The sequence below is a fragment of the Mus musculus genome, chromosome 3 (genome assembly GCF_000001635.26).
Source record: "Mus musculus strain C57BL/6J chromosome 3, GRCm38.p6 C57BL/6J".
NCBI classification, from domain to species: Eukaryota; Metazoa; Chordata; class Mammalia; order Rodentia; family Muridae; genus Mus; species Mus musculus.
Genome location: NC_000069.6, coordinates 29,114,431 through 29,127,406, shown reverse-complemented (window position 1 = coordinate 29,127,406; position 12,976 = coordinate 29,114,431). Strand labels below are relative to the sequence as shown.

Here is a 12,976-nt window from a genome sequence, read left to right as displayed (position 1 = left end):
TTACTTGCCTCAAGAAAAAATACTGGAGAAACTACCTGCTAAATTACTGCTTATCATTTAGCTCCCATGTGATGTCTCTCTTAAATATCAGCCCTGTGACCTGTACATATCTGTTTTCAGGGTCGAACACTTGGTATTGGATACCCTATTATGGGACTCCCCAAGGAAGACTACTTCTCCTGCTATCAGCCTTTCTTAGCTGTCTGTAGTTCTTTGCTTAGGGGTGAGGTTTCATGAGATTTATCCCTTTTATATTAGCACGTATGTTGGTGTCTTCCATATTCATGTCTCATTTAGGTAGCCATGTTGTTGAGATTGTATGTGTGTGACTTGTCTGCCAGTTCTGGGAGAATATCCCACAGTCTACTTCCTGTTCCTCTGGTTCTTACAATGGTTCTATCATATATACATACATAGATATACTTAGAGTAACAATTAAAGACAATTAAGGAAAAAAAGAGGACATGAATTTGAAAGAGAGCAAAGCAGGTGTGGTAAATGAGAGTGGTTGAAGGAAGAAAAGGGAAGGGGGAAATGATGTAATTACTGTAATTGCATTTTAATTTTAAAAATAAAAGAATAAAGAAAATCAGCACAAAGAAAAAATTAATTCCTGAGCAAGTACTTTGCTTTCTTCCTTCCACATGACTAATACAGCTACATGTATCTTCCTCATCATCTTGACTTCCAAAAGCCTAGTTCTGAATTTCATCTTTGATGATCAAGTACACTGGAGGGCATACTTTAGTTTTCTGGTTACATAATTTAACATGTGTTTATGTTTTTGTCTGTATCCTTATTGTAATGCCCCCAGAAACGGTGCTTCTTTCTCACTAAGTAGTCTGAGTCTATAAGTCCAGACAGCAGTATGTAGTTGAGGCAACAGCAGTCCAGCATATCCCGATGATATGACTGGTCATCTCTTAAGAGTATAATTCATTTCATTTATTCCTTGCCCTACTTGAAAAATGTCTCCAAATATGAATAAAAATCACCCCAATGGTTCCCCTTTGACATGGGCAGATTACCTCAGAAATCTAGAATGTTGTGAGTCTAAGAGTTAGGAGCTGCAACACCCTCATTCCTGATGATTTAATGCCTATTCACTCATACATCTTCCTTTTCTAAACTTCAGCTCATTTTTTCTTTCAGTGGCATGAATGAATACAACCCATTGGAAGCTTGTCATAGAGCATACCACTTGAAGTATCGTACAACATGATACTTCACTAGTCTGTCACAATCAGTATCACCTAATTTCAGAAAGAAAGAGATCGAGAGAGAGAGAAAAAAAAGGCTAATATGGCTAAGGAAGCAAAACGTACCCCGGGTCATAGAGTAAGCATCCAGAGACGCAAGGCTACTTTGGTTTGTTATATGGTGCAGAGGACTGAGCCCAGGCCCTGATGTGTGCTAGACTAGAGCCCTGCAAGTGGAACGCACTCTATTCATCATTTTCAATCATATTGCGAGCACTGGGAGTGTAGGTCCTGGGTTCAAATTCCCTACCACCACTGGTCTACAGTGCTTTATGACTAGGCTACTCTGCTATAAAAGATTAAGATTTTAATGCAGGTAATGAAATGCTGTTCCATGACCCTGTAATTTGAATGGTTGATGCAAGCAAAAGTATTGAAGCTAATTTCAGTGGCTTCAAAAGCAAGCCAGCATTTCACTTTCTTGAGCCATCTCTAGTGAGACAGCGTGAAGACAAAGATGGAGAGTGGGTTCTGAAGGCCCTGCATCTACATCCTTATACTGTTTTGATATGCAGGGTTTTTATGCAACTGGTGGGCAATGCCTTCACCCCTCTTCAATACTAACTCTCTGTAACTTTTCACATTAAAGAGATACAAATAAGTAAGCATGGTTATTATGGAAGATTATGATATAATATTACTCAGATACCACTTTTGCATAGAGGCCTGCAGCAACAATGAAAAGCAGGCGTGTTGTCTCTAGAGACAATATGCTTATGACTTTGAACATATTTTCTGCAAGTAGGGAAAACATACGTGAACCCACAGGAATACAGGAAACTTTACTACATTCAAGCACAAACACATTTTCTGCCTCTTAATTTAAAAAGGAAGGGACAGCACTAAAATGCACATAGGAATAAACAGGCCATTTATTTACTTGTACTAATTAACATCTCTTCAGGTCTCCAGGGTCTTTAGCATCTCCAGAGTCTCTCTCAAAGGATGTTCCTCTGGCAAGAGAACGAGCAATTCAAAAACTTGCTGAGTCCAGAGGGAGAAATGTCAAAGAAAAAAAGGCACCCTAAAAACAAACATGTTAATTAAAAACATGAGACAAACACAAGCATCTCACACCTCTTCCCACCACCCCAGGAGGCCAGAGTAATTGTCTCTTTGCTTACAACATTTAAAAGATCAAATTAGCAGGAATCCTCCAGAAACAGTTAACACTGGCTCACATTTCTTATCATCTAGACGGCTCAAAAATAAGAGCAATAGGAGAGCAGTGACATTTCAAACTTCTTGGATATTCGAGTGTCACCTCCAAAAGTAAGATTGCCGAGTTCCTTAGCTATATCAACAGTCGCAATCCAAAGAGCCTCAGACAGGTAGGTCCCCTCCAGAGGAAAGGTCTCTGAATTTTCAAAGTAACCCAAAAGTATGAGGGTGTTGTAGTTCCCAACTCTTAGACTCAACAACATTCTAGATTTCTGAGGTAATCTGTCCATATTTATTCACATTTGGAGACATCTTTGAAGTAGGGCAAAGAATAAATGAAATGAATTAATATTCTGATCCACTGCAATTACTGTATACCACCACTACTGGTTTCATATGGTGCTGGGAACTGAACTCAGGACCTCCTGTCTATATGTTGACAAGCACTCTGCCGACCAGCCTACACCCTTGCCCCTTAAAGCCTATTATTTCTAATTGAAAATAAACTCCGGAGGGCATCATCCTGAGTGAGGTAACACATTCACAAAGAAACTCACACAATATGTACTCACTGATAAGTGGATATTAGCCCAAAACCTAAGATACCCAAGATATAAGATACAATTTCCTAAACACATGAAACTCAAGAAAAATGAAGACTGAAGTGTGAACACTATGCCCCTCCTTAGAAGTGGGAACAAAACACCCTTGGAAGGAGTTACAGAGACAAAGTTTGGAGCTGAGATAAAAGGATGGACCATGTAGACACTAGCATATCCGGGGATCCATCCCATAATCAGCTTCCAAATGCTGACACCATTGCATACACTAGCAAGATTATGCTGAAAGGACCCTGATATAGCTGTCTCTTGTCAGAGTATGCCTGGGCCTAGCAAACATAGAAGTGGATGCTCACAGTCGGCTATTGGATGGATCACATGGCCCCCAATGAAGGAGCTAGAGAAAGTACCAAAGAAGCTAAAGGGATCTGCAACCCTATAGGTGGAACAACATTATGAACTAACCAGTACCCCGGAGCTCTTGACTCTAGCTGCATATGCATCAAAAGATGGCCTAGCCGGCCATCACTGGAAAGAGAGGCCCATTGGACACGCAAACTTTATATGCCCCAGTACAGGGGAACGCCAGGGCCATAAAAGGGGAGTGGGTGGGTAGGGGAGAGGGGGTGGGTGGCTATGGGGGACTTTTGATATAGCATTGCAAATGTAAATGAGCGAAATACCTAATAAAAAATGGAAAAAAAAAAAAAAGAAAAGAAACTCCAGGTTGTGTCAAGTTGACAGTTAAACTAAGCATCATATAAAGTATATTAGTATTTTAAATATAAAAGCAGTATAAGTTATGGGTAATATTCAAATATATGCTATTGGAAGTCAGAACACCATATAATCAGGTCAAGCTTCTGTGGAAAATTAGATGTGTAGTTTTGACAAGTTATATAAATAGGCTAAGCCCTGGGTTTTTTCACCTGTAAATGTTGATAATCAGAGCAGTCAAATCATTGCTGTTTTTTCATAAACATCTCTTCATACACATACTTCTTTCAAAGTGTAAGCCACCTATTACTTTATATCTGTGTTTGATAATGTTACCATTATAGTATCTAAGCAATTTTCATGTCATTGAGACTTCACAAGTAAAACATCCAAAGTTTTCAGAAAGTCACTTGGGCAGGTGCACCATGTTCTGCACTTTCACTTAGTTTCTACCATGCTTGGATCGTTCCTCAAGATGGGAAGAGGAACGGCTTCTTCCAGTGAGCACCTGAATTCACAAAGATATGAGCACTGCCCTCCCCTCTTAATCAGAAAACAGGAGAACTCTGATTTTTTTTTTTTTCTCACTGATCTAATAGACTGGGTGTGATCAAAGCAATGCTACCATTTGCCTTGAGTGCAGGCAATCAGTGTATGCATTTTCTAAGTTTTGCATAGCATCTATGCTCCCCATACAAAGTAATTTAAATGGGATTCCAGATTCCAGATCAGCCATTACTACATGAAGCTTCCCAGCACCCTCACTTGCTCCACAGATGGAGACCACCACATACCTAGATTTTCCTAGAGAATAGTTCCAGCCCCTATCTGCAGTCACTGAACTGTTCAATCAATGAGATGGAAAACCACAGTCCACACACCCAGCTAAAATTCAACTGAAAGCTTTATTCCTGGCAGCTTGTATATTATGTAACTGAGACCTTCGTGGTAACTTTTTCATTGTGGCTTTATGCCAAGTGTCCTTAATCAGCAAATATACACAGATCAATCATCTAACCACTCTGAATTGTCTGGAAAACTTGGGGTGACATTGTAAGGTAAAATAAAAAGTATAATCAATGAAATTGGTAATGCTGAGGGGGAAACCAGGTTTAGGTGGTTTAAATATGCAGGTGTGAGATGTGGCATCCTATCTAGTTTTTACTATCCTGAAAGCTTGCTGTGTTAGCTTTAAGTCTAAAGGTCACTTGATTTTCTTAAAAGAAGCTGTCATTTTGCATTAATATCTGCTACTTCACATTACCAGAATTCACCTGCAAAGACAGCTTTTACCTTCTCTGATACATACAAATCTCAAATGAATAGCTTCTTGGGCAAATAGCATAGGATTCTGTGATCCTGGGTTTATGCCCAAACCTCTCAAAGGTCATGTTGTGCAAAACAAAACTCAAGACAATGAATTTAAAGTGACTTTCTAAAAGTATAAAACTGTTGTGCAGATGTGGGCTGTGCATAAGATTATTCTAAAACACTTTGGATGACTGGGTGAGATACAGAGGTATCACCTGGTATTAGTTGCTTTTATTGCTGTTGAGCTAACAAAAACAAGTAAGGTAAAAATGGTTTATGTTGGCTCCTAGTTAGACCATACAGGCCATCATGGAAGGGCAGCTGTGGTAGCTAGTCTATTGGTCCTGCAGTGAGGAAGTAGAGAGCAATGGATGTGATATTCTGAATGCTTCTACTGTTTGCTCAATCAAGACGCTGGTGACATAGTGCCATCCGTGTTCAAAATTCAGGAAATTTGACAATGAAAGCTTATGATCACAACCTCCAAATTATAGGATATATATATATATATATATATATATATATATATATATATATATATGTATATGCATATGTGTATATGTGTATATGTGTACATGTGCATATGTGTATATGTGTATGTGTGTGTAATATATTATACACACATACATACTGAACCTTGACATATACTTTGGATAATTACAAAATGACAGCCAAAGCTTTTTGTTTTGCAATAAGAAAAAGATATAAAAGAAAACAATATACACCTAATTTTTGTAGACACCATGGAGGAATAATATATTCTGAGTAATGATGCAAACATCCAATACTCTAAGAAGAAACTGGTTCAATAGAAATAGTCAAGACTTGGAATAAAAAGAACTAAAAAAACTTCATTTTACATATCGCTCCTACAACAATTTTAGCTTGTGCTTTGCTGAAGTTCAAAGTTAACTTAACCTGGTCCAGAGATTCTTCATCTGAAACGTGACATCATTTTGTGGTACCCCACTATTGCTAGAAGTAAAACATGTGTGTGAAAGCATTTGCTAAATGATAGAGTAATCTAAGTATCCTACTGATGAAACACATCTCTTCTGCTTTTCCCAAATGCTGCAGCATCTCTACCTTATCAGTCGATGTTCCCCATGTCTTATCTGTCCAAATAGGTGGCTCATAAATGCAAAGTGGTGCTATTTTCCCAACCCCAACTCGTGTGTTGTACCTCAAGGTCCATGCATGCTTTCTATAGATTTGTATGTTCTCTTGTAATTCTTGCTATGGATTTGGTTCCTCGGCAAATATTTTCAGAGGCATTGAAAGCAAATAAATAACAAAGACAAACTCTCCTCCAGGGCTTTTCCACTTCTGATGAAGGAGTTATGGAGCTGATCATACACTGATCCAAATTCTTCTAATTAAATTTGTCCTAGTGACCACAGAAGAAAGCATAATTAAAGAACACTTGAATTACCAAATTCCCATTCATAGTGGCCCTGGCACACTGTTTCAGCACAAGCTGTGATCAGGAGTAGTTAAAGGAATTTATGCATGTCCTTCCTGTCCTAGGTACATTTCTGTCGTTGTGATAAAAATGCTCTGACCAACGGTAACCTAAGAGAAGTGTTTATCTCCCTGGCTTACAATTCTATGCTACAGACTTATTGAGGGAAGCCAAGGCAGGTGGTCAAGCATGTAGTAGCATCAAATCTGCAGTCAAGATTAGAGAGAAATGACATGGTCTCTGCTTGCACTTTTCAGGGCCTGATCCAGGAAACATTCAAGGTGGGCATTTCCACCCCAATAAACAGCCAAGACGATCTTACAGGACAACCTAATATAGATAATTCCTCCAGTTTCTCTCCTCAGAAGACTCTAGGTTATGTTTAATAGTCAAGAAAGAGCTGAAAGGATTTGCCGTCCCATGGCGGAGAGCAACAGTGTCAACCCCACAAGACCCCGCCCCCTGGAGGTGCTGGGGACTAGACTACCAACCAAAGAGAACCAATGGAAGAACCTATGGCTCCGGACGCATATGCTGCAGATGATGGCCTTGTTGGACATCAGTGGAAGGAACAGCCCTTGGGCCTAGGGCATTTGATACCCCAGTGTAGGGGAATGCAAGTATGGGAAGGCTGAAGTGGGTGGGTGGGTGGAGAAGCACCCTCCTAGAGGCAGGGGAGGGGGAGGGTATAGGGGATTTCTAGAGGGGAGACCTGGAAAGGGGATAACATTTTAGATATAATATTTATTTAAATATATAGATATAAATAATAAATAAAGAAAATATCCATATATATATATATATATATATATATATATATATATATATATAATCCACCTTAGTAAATGTCAGTCTTTAGGATTAAATATCCTAGAAATACACCCTGTCACCAACATCTAGAAAACATGAAACAATGAGTATTAGTACAGAATTAAAGAAATCTCTCACGAGGAAAAAAAAAATGTGGGATCTAAGGAAGCTCAGGCCATAGAACTAGACTAAACCAATTTTAACTTGATAGTGCACAGGCTTCTTGACCGTAGGAAATCCTCATTGTAAGGCAGGAGCTGCATTCCTCATTAGAACAGTAGTCTAATGGCAAGTTGTTGGCATATCACAGATGTTGGCTAAAAGTGTGCTGTTGCCCATGAGCCATAAGACTCCCTTTTCTACTGTATATTGTCACTGACTTCCTTCTCAGTTGTGGCCTCCCTGCAGGGAGAGCAACCTCTTATCAATCTCTGTATGTAGGCACATAGTGTTAGTAATAGGGACAGCTAATAAGGACATAGATTACAGTAGTTAGAGGAAATGGCATAGTGAGAAAAGGCAGAAGGCCAAAATCTCGTGAAACTTTTGTGAAGTCGTAGTTACCTTGTGCTAAGAGCACCTGGCTCTGTAGTTACTATAATCTGTCAGGTCTTGGCATTATAGGTACCGTGTGCACAAGGAAACTGGCACTGTGCTTACTGTGTGTTGTGTGTACATGACCTAGTAGTTACCATGTGCTGTAAGGATCTGGCACAATAGTTATTGTGTGCTCTAAGTACTGGGATTGTAGTTACTCCTTGTTGTCTCTAGTAGGTGCCTTGCACTGTGAATAGCTGCCATTATAGTTACTGTGTGTCATGAGTATCAGTCATTGTAACTTTAGTCGCTGTGGGCACCTGATGCAGCTATAACCATGTGCTGTAAGTCCGGGCACCACAGAGATTGTGGGATGTGATTCTCTGGCGTTGCATTCTCTTTGTGATTTCAGAACCAAGCATTGTAATCACTGTTTACTGTGTCCTCTAAGTATCTGGCATTGCATTTACTATGTTGTTCAAGTAGTTTGCACTTAAGTCACTCATTATGTGCTGTGGGCACCTGGTATCGTACAAACTGGTTTCTGTCATTGTAGTTACTTTATGTTGTGGGGACCTGGCAGTTTAGTCAGTGTGTGCTGTAAGTACTGGATAGCTCACATTACTATTTGTTGTAAGGACGTAACATAGTAATTACTGACTAAGACTGTCTGTAAACACCTTTCATTGTAATTATTGTGTGTGGTAAGTCCCTGACATTGTAGTTACTATCTGTTGTAAGTTCCTGACTCTGTAGTTACTATGTTCTGTAAGTTCTTGACATTGTAGCTACTATGTATTATAAGAATATAAAAGAGCAAGGACCCAATAAATATGACTTAAGGATTCTAATTTTATATGAAATGATATAATTCGCCTGAACAAATAGTAATAATAATAGACGATATGTTTCTGTCCCTTGTTCTCACACTAACAGACACACCATGCATATATAGGTAACAGATAGAGATGTGAAACACACTAATTCTCAAAATTTGACATTTATTACAGATAGCAAGCAATCTTACATCAGTGTCCTGAAAAACATGCAGGATGTATATTAGGCTGGGAGTGTTATTCTTTGACCACTGCTGCAAACAAAATATGCCTAAGATAGCATTGTTCCAGATACTCACTTTCTTCTTGGACAGCATTGATGCAAAAGATGTTCACAGCATAGTTGCTAGGGGACTCCATCCCACGCAGAGCAGGAGCCTGGAGGGTGGGGCCATGGAGGCTGGCATCCCGTGGAGCCAGAGATTGCCTATTGATCCTGCCTGCCTGTGCACTCAGTTGGGTCAGGAATGAATTCCTCCCAATGCTGGCTGTGCTCTTTGGAGCAATCTTGTTTTCTAACAGACTGTTGACATGGAGGAAGTTTCCATTTCTTTCAAAATTCAAAGGCACATCAATAGAACCAAAGTTCCACACGCCTACTTCAAGTGATTGATTTTTTTTTAATGTAATTTTTAGGGTGGATCTGTAGAGGGACATGACTGTCACTCCAGAGTACTAGTTCAAGAATATTAGTATTCACATGCTAGTCATAAAAATAAACTGAATTGGTTCTAATATTGAAAAAAAAGCAGCATCTACCAGTTAACACATGGGCACTGTCAGCCACAGATGACGTTTGAGCTGTTTCATGGTAAGCCCAGAAGTGACCCAATTAACCATAGTGAGAGCAGCACCTTTCTGAAAGAAGGCAGAGTAAAAGCAATGTGAGTTTATCTTTTAATTTTATATTGATCAAATGTATTCTTTACTGATAATTTCTGAGTATATATAATTTACCCCCATCCTGTCTTATCTCTCTCAAACCTGTACAGCCATTCCCCACCCCTGCAGGACCCTGTCCCACATTCAAGCCTTTTGTTTTATTTGGTGACTAATGATTTTAACAGCAGCCATCTGTGCAGTCATGGGTTCTGAACTATCCACTGGAAGCTAATGGCTTTGCCATTTCCACACATTGAGGACAGTGATTGTCCTTCTCCAAGCATCTGCCAGCTGCCAATAGCTCAGCTGGGCCAGGAAGGGTTCCATGAGTCCCTTCTGGACCATGACTGCCTGCTGATGGCAGAGTTCTCAGTCCTATGTAGGACGTTATACTGCCCTCTCTGAGGCTCAGAGAACATTTCAGAAGAAGGTGCAAGAAAAGATGTAAGAGCTACAAGATGGGGAGAGGGTTGCAAAATGCTGTCTTGCTGCTTGACATGGTCATTGTAATCCTGAATTTACAGTGGCTGTGGTTGCCTGCACTGGGCCTGTCAACATCTTTAGATGTTTTCAAAACACCTTCTTTTTGAATTGCCTGACTCATTTCCTGTCTTTGTTCCCTGGCTTTTCATATACTGCCCCTGCTCTGATGAGCCTTCCAGAAACTTCCAGGCAATCTTGCAGCTTGATATATTGCTTTGCAAGCAGGGGCCTCCATCCCTCTCCTTTCTTCATTCATCTAGCCCAGTCCTCTCATGAGCCAATACTTTCCCAAGATATCTTGACTCTGGTTTTTTCGTTTGCTCCCCTGGCAGCCAGTGCAATCCTGCTTACCCTTCTGAACAGCGACCTATCAGAATTCTTTTGACCTAATGTGACCAAAAGAGGAGGAGACTGGGAGGAGCGCTGCTGATGACTGCCACTAACTCTCTGCTCTGGACTACCCACTTCTTTTCAGGTCCCTCAAAGTTCCAGAGTCTTCCTTAATTATAGGAACTCAACCTGTACTCTTTTCACTCCTTAGAAAACTCTTATCGCTTATCTCCTGCTACAACACAAACACACACACACACACACACACACACACACACACACCTGCTAACCCCAGGAAACATTCCCGCACATAGCTATGCTTTAGGGAGATGCTCTGAGCTCAGTGTACAGGACCATGAACCTGTCTTCTCATAGGTGCTCAGCTGCTCATTCATCACATGTGTCCCTCACTGCAAGGCAACTTCTTCTAGGCAGATGCCATAATAGTCCCACACCATTGTCATTCCAACCCAGGGCATATTGGCTGGTACACAACATGGCATCAAAGCCCAGTTTTGAATGAATGAAATGAAAACATTTTCTGTTACCTAATCTTGCCAATACAATACACTATTCTGCCTTTCAGAGAAATAACATTCATATGAAAAGTGCTATCAACAAGCCACATGTGCAATGAGTCAGTTATCATGACATCTAAGCATCTGCTTCCTTAGGAAGGTGGTTGAGCTGTGGATTGACAGGACATCTTATTTCCCCGGTCAGCAGCCATGTCACTTCACAGCTAACCCTGCCGCCCTTGAATCAGAACACATGTGCTTATGAGGATGTCAGCTTTGAGAGGGCAAAGCCCTTCTCCCAGCCTTAATTTTCACAAAGACAGATCCCAAGGATGGAAGAGCTCTGGGCTATCTCCATTCACAGCCTGGGTCTGAAGATTCCTGGACTGACTTCCCTTGCGTCTGGGTGTTACACACAGGATTTATGGTTGAGTAACTGAGGAGTTGCTTAGACTCTCCGCATGATGCTCTTGTCTGTGCTGACTCCTCACTTCATTAAAATACCTCTTATTCACCTGACTCCACAGAAGTCACAGTCAGTCTCAGATCCTCTCTGATCACATTCCTAGCCTGGAAATGTGGTCAGCACTCACTTCGCCCCATCCCAGCAAAAGTACCAAAAAAGATTCACAACAAAAAAAGACCAATACAGGCCGGGCTTCATCTAGCTTTACTGTTATTTTTATGCATTTCTCCTTTGTTCCTCTTCTTCTCTCTCCCCCTCTCCTTGCTCTTTTCATTCCCTCTTTAGTTTTACTAATCTAAACAAGGCCATAAAGTTCAAGCTATTGAACGTTACTACCCACTAACTCTCCTGTGCATACTTGCAAAGTATTAACGCAGTTAACTGTAGCTACTCCATGACTCAAGCATGTATTAACCTGGTAGAACACAGGAAATACTCTTACTAGAGGCTGGAGTTATAGCTCAGTTAGAAACACGGGCTGCTCTTCTGAAGAGCTCATGATCCCATCCCCAGCACACACCAGACAGCTCACGAGGGTCTGGAACTCCAGTCCAAGGGGTTATGACTCTCCCTTCCAGCCTCTAAGTGCACAGCATGTTTGTGGTGCCCTGGCATGCATGTACACAAAACAAAGAAGTAATCTGATGTATTAACAGGGTCACTGCGATCTGATGCTGATCTTAAAGGAGCCAGTGGTTCTTGCTGGTCCCGCTGTAGCTGTTTTTAATCTTTTGACATCACAGAATGACATCACTTTCTATAACATTTTTTTTTTAGTATCACTGCCTATCACTGTCATCTATAAGATTTATGCCAAGAACAGTTGAATTACAAAAAAGAAAGACAGGAACCTTCGTGTTTTATTCAGTGTGTGGTTTTTGTTTTGGGTTGTATTCATAGCTATCTTTGGCGTGAGCCACAAGCTGAACATGGCTAAATGCACACAGATAACCAGGAGATCCAGTCCCTTCTTAAAAGTTCTTGTTTGTTTAGAGATGACCTCCAAATCTCTTGTTTGTGCCAATTGCTTTCAGGTAAAGTATCCCAATATTTGCCGAACACTTCCAAAACAAAAACAGTCTAATTATTATTATTGTTGTTGTTGTTGTTGTTAGCACCCTCATTTGTTGTTCTTGAAGTGGACTTTCCATGCCAAGAAAACCAGTGAGTTACCAATCCCTCTGCTCAGAGTGGTGGCTTTCTTTCCTATATGTCTGCCCTTGCCTTCCACACCCAAGAGTCATCAAGTCCCTGATCATTTCTTCTCATAACTTCACACAACTGCCCAGGGAGGTTTCCTCAAGCCATGGCAGTGTTCTTTACAGTTCCACTTAGACAGTTTCAATGACTCATCTTTCCTGTGAGGCAACAATCTCAACTCCTCCGGGTGGCACACACAGAAACTTTGTGTTGGTGACTTCTCAAGCCTCCAAACCCCTCCCCCATCTCTTAATGGCTGCATATGGATTCCCAACCACACATGCTTCTATGCCTGCAGCATCTCTAGCTGAAACAAGGCACTAGTTCACTCCGCCAGCCGCCCACCTTTCTTCTTTGGCACATTCTGCAAATGCCTGTAGCACTATTACCACCACCACCACTACCACCACCACCACCACCATCACCACCACCACCACCACCACC

General features: G+C 40.9%; 1 protein-coding gene across 18 annotated transcripts in view; it reads right to left on the bottom strand.

Moving 5' to 3' along the window:
* Positions 1–12,976, bottom strand: part of Egfem1 (EGF-like and EMI domain containing 1) — a 609,406-nt gene that overhangs the window by 563,652 nt on the left and 32,778 nt on the right. The gene's annotated exons all lie outside the window — the stretch shown is intronic.